Raw genomic sequence first — 13,900 nt, 5'->3', positions numbered from 1 at the left:
ATTTAATTACCTTTAGCAAAATAATTTTCTTAAAATAAAATTATCAACAAATAAAATAAATCACAAATAACTATTTATTTGATTTTCAAAAACTAGGGTTGTTACATTCTACCCACCTTATAAAAATTTTCGCCCTCGAAAATTGCTAGAATAAAATAAGTTCAAACTTAAATCAAAGAAAACAGAATATATGAACAGAAACATAGGCATTATCAGGGATGAATATTCAAAGAGTCAGATTCATAGGCAAGCAAAGGTATACAAGAATGACAGAGTATGGTTGGGAACAATCAAACTAGAGAAAAAGATGGCAATGAAAGCAACGAAGAAAAAGATGACACGAGTTCATGTGGCACGAATAAAGATTATACGTCGAATTGAAGCTAACTTCATAACCTCTAACGCTCCCAAACCCTGTGAATCGCATTACCTATTACTTCTATTTCGTCTATGATAACCTGTTAGTGTTGCCATGTACATAAATCATTAGTATTAAGTTGGCCAGACCTAATACCATGAAATATGAAATGGTAAACTAACAGCGTTAATCATCAGACAGTCATGCAAATAAAACACAAACTCTTGTTACAAGAACAAGTCACAAAGGATGACAGACACTCAGAGTATGCAATGAAGCATAGTCAGTCCATTCCCAAGGCTCTAACAGGAACGAACTGTTCTGATACCATATTGTAACGACCCAACTTTCAATACGTCATGATCGTACCAAAAGTAAGGCGTTACTGACCTGTTTTCCTTATTAACTATTTACTATTAAGCCTTTAGTTTGATATCGCGATTCAATTTTAGTAAAAATACCAGAATTTTTTTTTTTAAAAATTAAAATCATATAGCAAACATCACCAAGTAATAATAATCACATAATTATTAATAATAGTAATATTATACAAAAGAATTTAAATAAAATTCAGGTACAACTCCTATCCCTCTGCATAAAATAAAAACTAAAGCTACAAAGGCGAGGGAATTCTATGAAAGAAACTCAAGTCATAAACTTAACTCGTAAATAAATGCTAGAATTGCCCGCAACTTCAAACTGAATCTTCGTACCTGTGTCACTGAAAATGTGGAAGATTTTGGGGTGAGAACAAACCACACGTTCTCAGTAGGGAATGGGAATGCCGTAAAAGTAATGATTAACATGCAAATAATTAACTTTGCTTAATAAACCATCTTTGTTAAATCCCTTGAAATACTTTTTAATCTTACTTTAGATAAATAATTACTTTCTTTAAATCTCTAAACCCAAAAAAAGATCTCCATCGCAAAACTTGTCATATTAAATATCTTTCAGCCACATAATTGATTCTCAGTCATAATGACAGATATTAATCATCTCTTTCCATTCACAAACTACTAGCACAAGTAAGAAACTCAATTCAACACGCAAAGGAATCACAATAAGACAAACAGCACAAAAAAAAAAGTAATACAGGCAAACACAACCAAATGTAAATGCACAACCAATATGATGCATGTCTATCTTTAGCAGGCCATGAGCTCACGTGTTGGTTTACACCCTGCAGCCCGACATTACCTAGGAACAAGTCCCAGATATGGCTTTCCTTTGTGTCCTTAGTGCATATCTGTCGGAGGTAAGAATACCACTCCTTCGTGACTACCGGCAGTCGGCGCAAAGCCCGACCCCATAATATACGCACAAGGGGAAACAGTGATCCTCAGTTCGTGGGCGTCCCCGAGATCATTTCACAAACAAAACAGAGATCTTCAGTCCGTGGGTTATACCCGAGATCAATACACAATAACATAGCGATCTTCAGTTCGTGGGTTATACCCGAGATCAATACACAGCAATCATTAATCTTCAGTTCATGGGCTATACCCGAGATCAACATACAACAATTCATGGGTTATTCCCGTAATCAATGATTATCAGTCCGTGGGTTTTTCCCGCATATAAAACAAATAACAATCTATAGGTTTTTTCCGAGATCAATGATCATTCTGTTCGTGGGTACTTCCCTAATTTTACCAATTATCAATTCATGGATTTTCCCCGTAGTTAAACAACTAAGAGTTCATGAGGTTTTCCCGTATTTTATCACTTTTCATTTTCCTTTCTAAAACTCAACAATCCATATATCAGTTCCCCATTCTCTTTTCCCTTTGAATCCTTAACATATTTTCTTAAACCTTTCTTAACTTTCTCAAGCATTCGTTCGCAAAAATCTCAATCATCAATTCAGTTCATAATCTCTGCTTTAGCAACCTTGAGTCAAGCCAACTTTAAAACTATTTTTCAGTTTAGTCCTCTATCAAAAGACTCAAGAAAATTATTTATTTTAATTTCATTAAACACCTTTCAAAACATAGCCTCTCATTAGAAGTAATCAAATAAAACTTAAATAATCATTTTTCAAATCCAAATCTTCTAAAATAACTTTTCAAATAAAACCTCAAATTTTATAAAATTTCGACAACACCTCCCCTAATACTCGGACTTAGCCACCCTTACGGGTTCCCTCTTTCTCAACAAGTCTCCCCCTTTCTTCAACAACTACAAAATAAGAGGTTCTCAAATCAGTCAGAAAATTCACAATTTACAATAGCCAACAGTTCGGTCATAACCCATCAATTCAACTTTCACCTCATCAATTCGTAACTAACTTTCACTTATCATAGGATTCTTTCAAAATTAAACTCAATAAACTAGTATTGGTAAAGTTTCATGCAAAAATAGTTTCATTCAAGTATATGACCTGGGATGCTCCCAGAAATTGATTCTTTCTACTGTCATGTATGCAGAAATTCTGCCTTAAGCATTTTCAACAACCTTACTTATCAAAAACCACATTTGAACTTATAACCCTTCCAAAATCACACGTTTAAGCTCTTTCCAGTTATTCAAAATTGTCTTCATTGCCAACACAGCCCAAGAACCCAGAATCAATAATTCACACGATGTCAAGTACTTAAGTATCATCAAACCTTTTCTTTTCTACACTATGCCAAGCATAATTTTCCATATACACTCATCATCATTCAAACACACAATAACTCATCAATTCACATCAGCAAGCTCAGCAACAAAAGTAACACCATTTATTCTATCCCTTACAACATTCAGTACGCACAATCATCAAATCAATCACCAACTACAGTTATAATTCAACTCAATTCCATCCACATCAGAGAAAACAATATCAATTACAACTTCTACAACTTCCAACAAAGCCCAAAGACATTCGCAGCCACATTTAATTCCAGTCACAGCTCAAAATATTCACAACAACTAACAAATTTCAAATGCATTTCAGGTCATTCATGACAATTAAGAAAATTCTAAACCATTGTTAACCATTTGCACTTATTCAAATAACTTGGTGCACAACAACCAACTAATTCCACATGCATTTCAAGTCATTCATGTTAATTAAGAAATTCTTAACCTTTGTTAACCATTTGCACTCATCCAATAACTTTGTAGGCATTCTAAATTAAAAACGTTAAATCTCCTACCTCAGTTAGTCGAAACCCACAAAATTAAACGTGACTCCAATTTCGTTCTAACTCGCATCAGCAACAACAGCAGCTCTAACAGTTTAACAGTATCCCCTATGATAGTTCTAGCAGTAAACAGGGAAAATAGAGTAGCAGCACTGAACAAAAACATAGGTTTCCTTAGTTAGAACAGGTGAAAGACATAGGAATAGGATAGAAGCAGAGCAAGGATTAAAGCTCACGGTCTCAAAAATGGAGGAATTGGGACCAAATCAATAGCTTTAATGGCAGCGCTGATGGCAGCAGAGGCTCCGGCAGCTGCGAGAACCAGGACCAGAAGCAGATCCGAGCAAGCCTCCCTTCCAAACCTCCAGAAGCAACACCAGTTCCAACAAGGCTCGACGGTGGTAGTGGCCGACTTCAGTGCTGGCGACGCCGGGTAGAATGGTGACGGTAAAATCTCGGGGCGGGGGCTAGTCTTCAGCAGCGGTGGTGACAACAACGATCCCAGTTCCTCCTCTTCGTGTTCTTCTCTTCCTCGAGTTCTCTCTCCTCAGATCCACTCTCCTCCATGGTGAACCAACGGCGGTAGCAACGAAACCCCAGCGGTGACGGAGGCAAGGCGGCGGCGCAAGCAGCAACGCCTCCCTCTCTCACTCGTGATGGCAGCGCGGACTCCATGGGACTGCGATAGGCATGAACAGCTTCCTCCTTCAACGGCGACGGCGCACAAACGACGGCTCTGGCAAGGTGGCTGGATGGCTCTCTCTCTCCGCGGTTCCATTTCCGACGACAGCTCAGCAGCAATGACCGATGGTGACACACGACGGAGGTGGCGACTGCGTCAGACTCCATCTCCTTTCTCTGCACTCTCCGTTCTCTCTGTTTCTCGTTTCTCCAGTGTTTGTGCGTCTAAGCTGCTAAGTTTGGGGGAAGGGGGTTTCGGCGGCTGTCAGGGTTAGAGGAGATTAGGGTTTCTGTTTTCTCAATTTGGAAATTTGGGAATTTAGGGTTAGGAATTAGGATTTTATAAAAGAATAATGGATAGCTATGAATAGATATTTTGATAAAATCGGAAGGTAGAGTAATTTTAAAATTAAATATACTTTATTAAAAATATTTAGGAACATTATTTATCAACATATTACTAAGTTCAATTAATTATTTCTAATTTACATTATAAAATAAACAAGTTAATTATATTTTGTAAAGTACAATTTAAATTCAAATATCAATTTTCCAGATTAGATCATACAAATCTCTATTATTTTTCTATCTCTAAAACTTTAATTTCAATTTATAAAATAATTGATTATAATAAAAATGGTACATAAATATTAATTGACCTAAACTTAAAGTATTTATAAATATCAATCTAATCATTTCTAATAAAATAAAATGTATTTAATTATCTTTTGTAAAATAATTTTTTTAAAATAAAATTATCAACAAATAAAATAAATCACAAATAACTATTTATTTGATTTTCAAAAACTAGGGTTGTTACACCTTCCCTTCTATAAATTGGCAGCAACATTCCTTAAGCCACACACCTTTGCTTTCTTCGTATAAGTCCCCTACAAAGTTTACATTATTCTTCTCTTACCTAAAGACACCACACAACACCTTACCTCCCCTTTCTTCCATCACTACCGTGCCTTAACCGAAGCCTATCTTCTCTTCTTCTTTCTTTCCTTCCTAACTCATGGCTTCATCAAGTTCCAAAAGAAGGAAAGGAAAGGAACCAGTTGTAGCCGAACCACCAACCTATGATACCAAGAAATTTAAGTCTCAATTCCATGAATCAAGGTATTATAGGCTAATAGAATCAAAGAAAGTCATTCCAGAGACGGGGTTCAGACTGAAAGATGGAGAATATCCCATTATGAGAAGAATAGAGGCAAAGAGGAGATGGGAACTTTTGTGTGAACCTCTCACAGACATCAGTACAGTCATGATAAGGGAATTTTATGCAAATACTGTGAGGACAAGCAAGGACAACCCTCCCTATAAGAGCTACGTTAGAGGGGTTGAGGTAGATTTCAGCCCACCATCCATTATGAGAGTCCTACAGATAAGGGTGATATTATATGGAGAACCCAGCTTTGAGGAAAGACTGCAGGTTGAGAATGACCCTGATGAGATATTAAATGGGTTATGTTTTGAACGCAAGGATTGGGAAAGGGACTCAAAGGGAGCTCCAAGCCACTTGAAAAGAATAGATCTCATACCAGAAGCCAAAGGTTGATATGAGATAGTGAGAAGATCCATCTTCCCTACTACAAATACATCTGAGGTCACAATCAAGAGAACAATCCTGACATATTGCATACTTAGGGGAGGAGAAGTAAATGTCCCGCAGCTTATTGCAGATAGCATTCAAGAAATAGCTGAGGATACTGGTAAATCAAGTAGACTTGGTCACCCAAGCACTATTCTGAGGCTATGCAAAAAAGCAGGAGTACTCTTTGAGGATGAAAATACTGAGAAGGTAAAAGGAAGCAGAGGGATCACTAAGAAAAGCATGGAGGGTGTCGCTGATGACACTGACAATCAGCAAGAGAGAAGAGCTCAAGGAAGAAGGAGAAGACCACAAGTAGAGGGGGAACAAGCTCCTGGTGCAATGGACCTGAGCCAAATGCAAAGAGCCATTGAAGAAATATCTCAACAATACATGAGAGCACAGTAGCAACAACAGGAGCAATACTTGAGGCAACAAGAGCAGTATTTGAAGGATCGTGAGCAACAACAGCATTGGCAGTAGCAAATGATGGAGAAGCAAGAAAATTTCCATTTCTAAATATTGGAGCAACAAAGAGAGTTTCAGGCAAAAATTCTTGAGGGGCAAGGGGAACAATCAGCAAACTTTCAAGAATCATTCAATAGATTGTCCCTACGACAGTCCAAGTATGGGGAGTACACAAAAAATTTCTACCAATGGAAGAATATCTATCATACAATTGGAGAGCATAGGAACTTGGACAGAATGGAGTATGATATAGCAACTCAAGCAAAGTTGGACTATGTAGTCCATAGCATGCCAGCATTGAACCAACAGATCAAGCCATTTGAGCAATGCCAAGAATTGGTAGACCATCAGAGAGCACTAGCCAATAAAAATACATCACACATGCAACAAGGATTGAAGGATGCTGGGCTTTGGGGTCAGGTAGACCAAATTTGGGATCGAAGGTGCCCTGTTGAAGAACCCCAAGAAAGAAAGAAGAACTCAAAGAGGAAGGGAGAATCCAGCAAAATGAAAGAGCACGACAACTAGAGGTGGTGGAGTCCCTTTTATAATTTTAATTAAATAAGGATGATGCATATCAGAAACATGATATGCCTCCAAATATTTTATATTCTGCACTTTCATATCTTGAGTAGTTTTCTTGTTAGGATTTGCATTATGCTTGTTATCACTCATCTATCTTAAACTCATGTTTTGTTTCCCTTTTGCACAATTAAGAGAAAAATGTTTGAAATAGAAAGTGATTGTTCAATGTGGTAGGAATTAGAATGAAGTTTGTGGTGGTAATTGCTTGATTAAGATGATAAGCTCAATAATAAAAGCTGCATAATAGAACGTTCTTTGTAGTGTTAACCTGGTTGCTGTCATTAAACCTTTTATTAATGAAATTCCCTGGAAAATGAAGCAAAGTAAGAAAGAAAAAGAAAAGAAAAGCCAAGAATTGGCAAAGAAACAAATAATAAGGCTAGACACCAATAGCTTGGACCTTAGGACATATGTCTGTGATGCTTTTTGTACTAGGATATGCTTGGATAATTAAGTTTTGAGGAGTCCTTTAAAACTTGGTAACTTGGATTAACTAATCCGGGATTACCAACCGAAAGTCCATCATCAAGAGCAAGCTAGCTACAAAGCATTTTAGTGATCGAAAGAGATGCTGGGCATCAATGTTCCTAAGAAGATTTGTGAGCCAAGTGTCTGTAGTGAAGAAGTGTTGAGCAAAATTGAGCCAAAAGGCTGCTGCAACACTTGACACTGAGTTATCATTGAGAAATAAGCTTTCTAAGCAAAAGAAAGAAGGAAAAACCAAAAAGGGATCAATCAAAAAGCAAGGCATTGTGACAGCAACTCTAGTGAATCCTCCAAGAAACATTTCTTATCTATCAGCAAAGAATAAGTGAGCTGCATCTTGTCTGCATAAAACCCCTTGGTCTCAATTCTATTATCTGCTAAATAAGGATATATATGCTTCTCTGTTTCATTTCATTTCTTCTCATGTTTAGTGCTTGCTTGGAAACAAGTAAGGTTTAAGTTTGGTGTTGTGATGACAAGTCATCTTATGTTAATTTTACAAGCATTTTTCATTAGTTTCATTAGGTTTTATGCACTTTCTTGCACAATAAGTAAGTAATTGGAGTGGATTTTCATGATTATGTTGAACCAATCAAATATCATTTATTTTACACAAAATCATAGGTTTTATGCTAGAATTAATTGATTTTATAAATGATGCAAAGATCTAGTAATTTTGGTGGGACTTTGATTAGTTGTTTGGTTGCTTGTAGGTGAAGAAATGATGAAAAAAAGGAAAGAAGAATTTTGGAGCACGCTTTGGACCTTAGGCCACGCTTTTAAAAGCGTGGCCCATGACATTAAAGCGTGGCATTCACAAGGGAAGCTGGGCACGAGGCAAACCAAGGGTAGCGTTCCAAAATGTGAACGCTACGCTCACTTTCCCTACCTTTTTCGAGACCTTTGGCTTGGAAGCAAATGAATGCAGAGCTTTGTGCCTCTCAATCAAGGGAAGCAAGCCACACAACCAAGCAACACAAGTAGCGTTCAAAGGAGGGAACGGAGCGCTCAAAGAAACCAAGGCACAACAAGAGCCACGTTCACTAGAGTGAACGGCACGTTCACTTTTGTGAACTTTTTTGTGCTCTTGGCCAAGGAAAGCAAAGCTCGCCAAAGGAAACAAAGGAATGTAGCACTCAAAGAATGGAGTGTGGCATTCAAAATAGTGAACGCTAGTGGACCAAGCATGCCTCCAACCCAATCCCACTCAAGTGTAGCGTTCATAATTTGAACGTAGCGTTCAAAGAGTGAAAGCTAGGCAAGGAGGCTTGGCACATGACAAGGCACACAAGGCTAAGTGAACGCAACGTTCACTACTCAAAACAGAGCACTCCACTGGAGCATACCCCCAACCCATTTTCAATGAAATGCCATCCGGATCCATCGCTTCTTCAAATCCAAAATCAAAAGGCCCACTCCAAGCTTTAAAAGACCAAAATAGAAAGTGTGTATATATAGGAGTTAATTTGATTTGTAAAGGGACCTTTAGCTCATTTTAATTTTCTCACTTTTAATTTTCATTTGTTTTGAATTTGGGAATTGGGATTGGACCTGATTTGCTTTTTGTTTTCATTTTCTTTCTTCTGCAACTCTACTTTCTATTTTTGGGTTTTTGAATTGAGATTGAAGAGCTCGATTGATTCCTGATCTGAGAATCATCTTTGCTTTTCTTTCATAAAGTTTTGGGAATTAGAGAATTGGATCTAAGCTTCTTTTGCTGTTTTCATTTTCATTTCATCTGCAATTTCTTTTCTGCTTGGTCAAGGGAGTAAATGAGATCTAGATCCGATTTCTGATCTCATTGCTCTTCTTTGATCTTCAAGTTCTCTTTTAGAATTTCATAATTGAGCTAAGTTTTCTTGCTGTTTATTTCTTCAAGCAATTTTACATTTCTGTTTGGCTGCTGAGCTAAATTTCTTCATCTCAGAGCTCTCTAATTCACTTTAGCTTGCATTTTCTTGTTCAATTCTGAATTCCAGTACCCAAATCCCTTTTACTCTTTAAGCAATTTACATTTCTTGCACTTTAAGTTTCTAAAATTTACTTTTCTTGCAATTTAAGTTTCAGCTCTTTTACTTTCTTGCCCTTTAAGTTTCTGCAATTTACCTCTTCAGCACCTTTAGATTCAATCAATTTACCTTTTGCACCTTTTATTTTCTTGCAATTTAGATTCTATTAATCAAGTTTCACTCAAATCATCGAATATTCGCTTAACTAAATTCATCACCTAACTAAAATTGCTCAATCCATCAATCCCTGTGGGATCGACCTCACTCTTGTGAGTTATTACTACTTGATGCGACCCAATACACTTATCGGTGAGTTTTGTGTGGAATCGTTTTTCCCTCACCACGCGCGTCGATAGCGCCACCTACCCTCATGGTACATTTTCTAGAGAGTTGGGCTAACCTTGAGCTAGCGCTGTGCCCTGCGCCCAACCTAACCCACACGTGTGCGCACCTGGAGCGTACGCGCCCTTCGGCCAAACTGCGCATCGACGCGTAAACGTGCATGACGCGTCCGCGTTGGTAACAAAAAAAAGTTTTTTTTCTTATCTTCCATTTTCTTTTATTTATCGCATTCGTATACTTCTATTCTTTACATTTTAATTTTGTTTTTATAGCTTGTTTTCATTTTATTTTCTAAGTTTCTCATTTTAATAATGGTGTTGCATCTTCCTACTCAATTGTTGAGAATTTCTTGCATTATTTTGGTGCTTCGTGACTTGTAGCATTAATTGTAATGTTGTTTCTTCACACGAGATTAGTGCTTTAGTCCTTCCTAACTCAGTGTTCCTTGTTTTTGTGCCTCATTATCATTGAGTTAGGGTGGGACCAATTGCTCTCATGCTTATCACTAATCTTGTTTGTGTCAATTCTTATTTGATCTTGATGCTCAATATGCTCTTCATGCTTTGGATTTACTCTTGCATCAAGCTTCATGATATGCCTTAGCTTACATTATTTTCTCACTCACATGTTGTAGCTAGCATGTAGTAGAGAACCATACTCTTATTTGGCATTAGCCCCCGCCTATGCTCTATTTGCTTTGATATCTTTGCTATAGGCTTGATTTTCTTTCTTTTTCTTTCCTTTTAGGATTGGCCACCAAGAGGGAAAGGATAAGCTTCAAATGGGGCAACAAACAAGTCGTCTGCACAACCTTTTGAAGAAGCTCATCAGTTGTAACAACCCATCCACATTGCTCTTCTTTGCATGCACCGAGGACGGTGCAATCTTCAAGTGTGGAGAGGTCGTCCGATCGATCTCCATGGGTAACAATTTCCTTTTTCAACACCAGTGTTAGATTAGTTATTGCATTGCATGTTAGGTTGCATGTTAGTTAGAATTTGTACATATTTTTACCACTTCTTTCTTATTAGGACTACTTGGTTAGGGAGATAATTTTTTTTTCAAGAAACTGTTTTTAGGAAAACCTACCAATTTGAAAAAAATTTTTTGTTGAACTTTATTGAAAGAATTTATTTTTGAACATGGTTTTTGAGCTACGAACACAAGCTTCTGAGATTTGAGCCTAATGGTGTGGTTACATCTTATAACCACTTATTTTTCCTCTTGTGTGTAATATTCTCTTTCTATGATTGTGATCCTTGATTTGTTTGATGCTTTATGTCCATTATTTTGTGTATTCATGCACTTATATGATTGAGGCCATCGTTTCATTTAGCTCACTTACCCAAATAGCCTACCTTTTATTGATGCACGGAAAACTTGTCTCTCAACAAATCTCCCTTCGGCAAGTGTACCGAAGTTGTCGTAAAGTAAAAACTCACAATAGAGTGAGGTCGAATCCCACAGGGATTGATTGATCAAGAAACTTTAATTAGAAGAATGTTCTAGTTGAGCGAATCCAGAATTTGGGTTGAAAGTTGCAGAAAATAAAATGGCGGGAATGTAAATAACAGAAAAGTAAATGCTAGAACTAAAGGACTGGAAGTAAATGACTGAAAATAAATTGCAGAATTGTAAATGGGAATGGGGGATTTGCTCATAAAAGTAAATCGCAGAAATTAAAGAGAATGGGTGAGACTAGAGATGGGGAGTTGATTGGGCTTAGGAGATGTTGCAATTCTCCGGATCAAGTTCATTTTCATCTCTTCCTCAATCAATGCACTCATTGATCTCCTTGGCAATCTTAAGTGATTGAATTACAATTTCTTGCAATTCAATCTCTCAAATCTTGATCAATAGCCAATTCCTTGGTTTTGTCACTAACGTTCCAATGCACCCCTTTTGCCTTACGTTAAAACCCACGTTAACTAGGTTAACGTGGCTTTTAACGTTGCCTTGCCATCCTTCGAGAACGTTAGTGAGAGTGATAAGGCACTCCTAAGAGCTTATTCATCCAAGTAGATCCCTCACACAGGAGCACCACAGACACTTGCCTCAAGCTTAAAACCATTGATGCCTAGCCTTATTGCTTACTCTTTTTCTTTTGTTTTTCACTTCCATTGTTCTTTCCCTTTTCTCTTCTTAGGATCTTGTTATTAACTTAGTTTCATGAGTGTATCCAAAGCAAAGTATTCAGGATAGATAGTTGTCCTCCTAGCCTTGTGGTTGAACCAACTTAGCTAACTTATGACTACCCCAAAGATTCATGAATGCACTTCCACAATATAAACTCCACTCTGGTCTTTTACAACTATAATCATTCTCTTTTTATTTAATTTAAAGGGACAAGCTTACAAGTAGGTTACATGATGGTGCAGTGACATTTAAACCAGAAAATCATGGACCTCTTCAGAAGGAAAAACTTAAAAGACAGAATAAAAAAAAGTTTAAACATAACATGGAAGCATGTTCTATTTCATACAAGATCTTCCTTATTTAAAGCATAGAAAAGATGGACTAAAAAGAACTCCACCACCTTTCATTCATGTGGATGTCCATGCTCCCATCCTTGTTTATCCTCATTGTGTCTCTCTTGAGTACTTGTACTTCCACTTCCTTTGCCTTTTCCGAGCAGCTTTCTCCAGAAACCACTATCTTCCATCTTCTTCTTGAGTGTCTCCTTTTGCTGTTTCACTTTTCTCTCTTCTTGTTCTACAAATTCTTTTTGAACTTCATCATATGCAGGGATGGCATAGTGTAGATGATGCATATTACTGGTCATGTAGTTTAACTCGGCTTGAGTGTTTACATAGAACTCCTCCCTATGTAGTTGCCTCCCTTCATTGAGTACACTGAACTCATTGAAAGTTTTCATTTGGGCTATCTGCCGCTGGTTGAGCTCTTGCAAGTGCTTCTCTTGAAGCTCTTGCCTCTCATTCACTTGGTTGATGGCTTGAGTGAGCTGAGAGTAGTGTTCCTGCTGCTGCTCCATTTGTTGTTTTTGCCATGCTTCCTGTTGGTTCAGCCGGTTCAGTAATTGCTCTTGTCCTTCCATATGTCTCTGTCCTAAATCTTCAATGGCTCTTAGAAGGTGAGTCATATTCAAGTTGGCTGGGTCATGATACTCTTCTTGTTGATGTTCTTCCTGATGGTATTCCTCTTGATGAGCTTCTTCCTAGGTCCTTTGCCTTCCTATATGTGGCCTTCTTAGTTGCTGAGCCGGTGTGGTATAGACCATTCGCTCGAGTGTGACTGGCCTCCCTGGGTTTACCCAGTCTGGGCTGCTATCCTCAAATACTACCTTGGCCTTGTTGCACAAGTAGAGAATGGTGCTGGGGTACCAAAGTCTGGCTCCTGAGTCAGCTTTCTCAGCTAACTCTTGAATTCCTTCGGCAATGAGCTCATGCACTTTGATTTCCCTACCTTGTACCAAGCATTGTACCATAGTGGCTCGATTGATGTTAACCTCTGAATTATTGGCAGCTGGTAGGATGGACCTCCTTACAAGCTCAAACCACCCCTTGGCTTCAGGGTGAAGGTCCCCCCTTTTTATGAATTTTGGTCTCCCATCTGAGTACCTCTCCCAGTTAGCGGCTGTGACACAGATATCTGATGCTATCTCTGAGAGCTCATCCTTATCGGGGCTTCTACTTATCCTTGCCTGATAACTCTCCTCATCAAAATGAGGTGATTTTAATTGAAGATCTCTTGTTATGGCACTTGGGCTGAAGTCCACCTCCCTTCCTCTCACATAGCTTTTGAAGGTTGGGGCTTTGGTCTTATCCTCTCTAACTGCATTTGCATAGAATTCTTTGATGAGGTTTCCATTGATTTTCCCCTCTGGACTGGTGAGCAATTGCCACCCCCTCTGTTCGATTTTTCTCCAAATCTGTGGTGATTCATTGGCATTGATTTGGAAGATTAATTCTGGCAATATCCTTCTGGCACTTATCCGCTCAAATTCATGCTCATGAAAGGTAGTCTTGAATCTCTTGTCATCAAAAGGAGCACTCTCAATAGGCCCTTTCCTCTTTTGCCTCTTTGAGCTTGATGATGCCATGGCTTGAATTGTTGTTTGAGGGGGTTCGAGGCTTAGGATAGATGAAGAGAGGGTTGGTTAAAGCATTTTGTGATGAAGGGTTTAATGTGCCAATAGAAGTGTGGAGAGTGGGGATTTGAATGTGAGGAGTGAGCATGCACTACGGTTCACTTATGTAAGAAAATCATGAGTGGATGAAGGGTGTGG

General features: G+C 38.1%; 1 long non-coding RNA gene across 1 annotated transcript; it reads right to left on the bottom strand.

The window, feature by feature from the left end:
• On the bottom strand, positions 959-4,475 carry LOC107619748. The gene is made up of 3 exons (XR_001615771.2): positions 3,726-4,475; positions 3,502-3,641; positions 959-1,079 (listed from the first exon to the last, which is right to left on the bottom strand). It is a non-coding gene; the product is annotated as an uncharacterized LOC107619748 (long non-coding RNA).

The sequence above is a fragment of the Arachis ipaensis genome, chromosome B09 (assembly GCF_000816755.2).
Source record: "Arachis ipaensis cultivar K30076 chromosome B09, Araip1.1, whole genome shotgun sequence".
NCBI classification, from domain to species: domain Eukaryota; kingdom Viridiplantae; phylum Streptophyta; class Magnoliopsida; order Fabales; family Fabaceae; genus Arachis; species Arachis ipaensis.
Note: the sequence above shows the minus strand (reverse complement) of the source record. Positions and strands in the feature narration are given on the sequence as shown.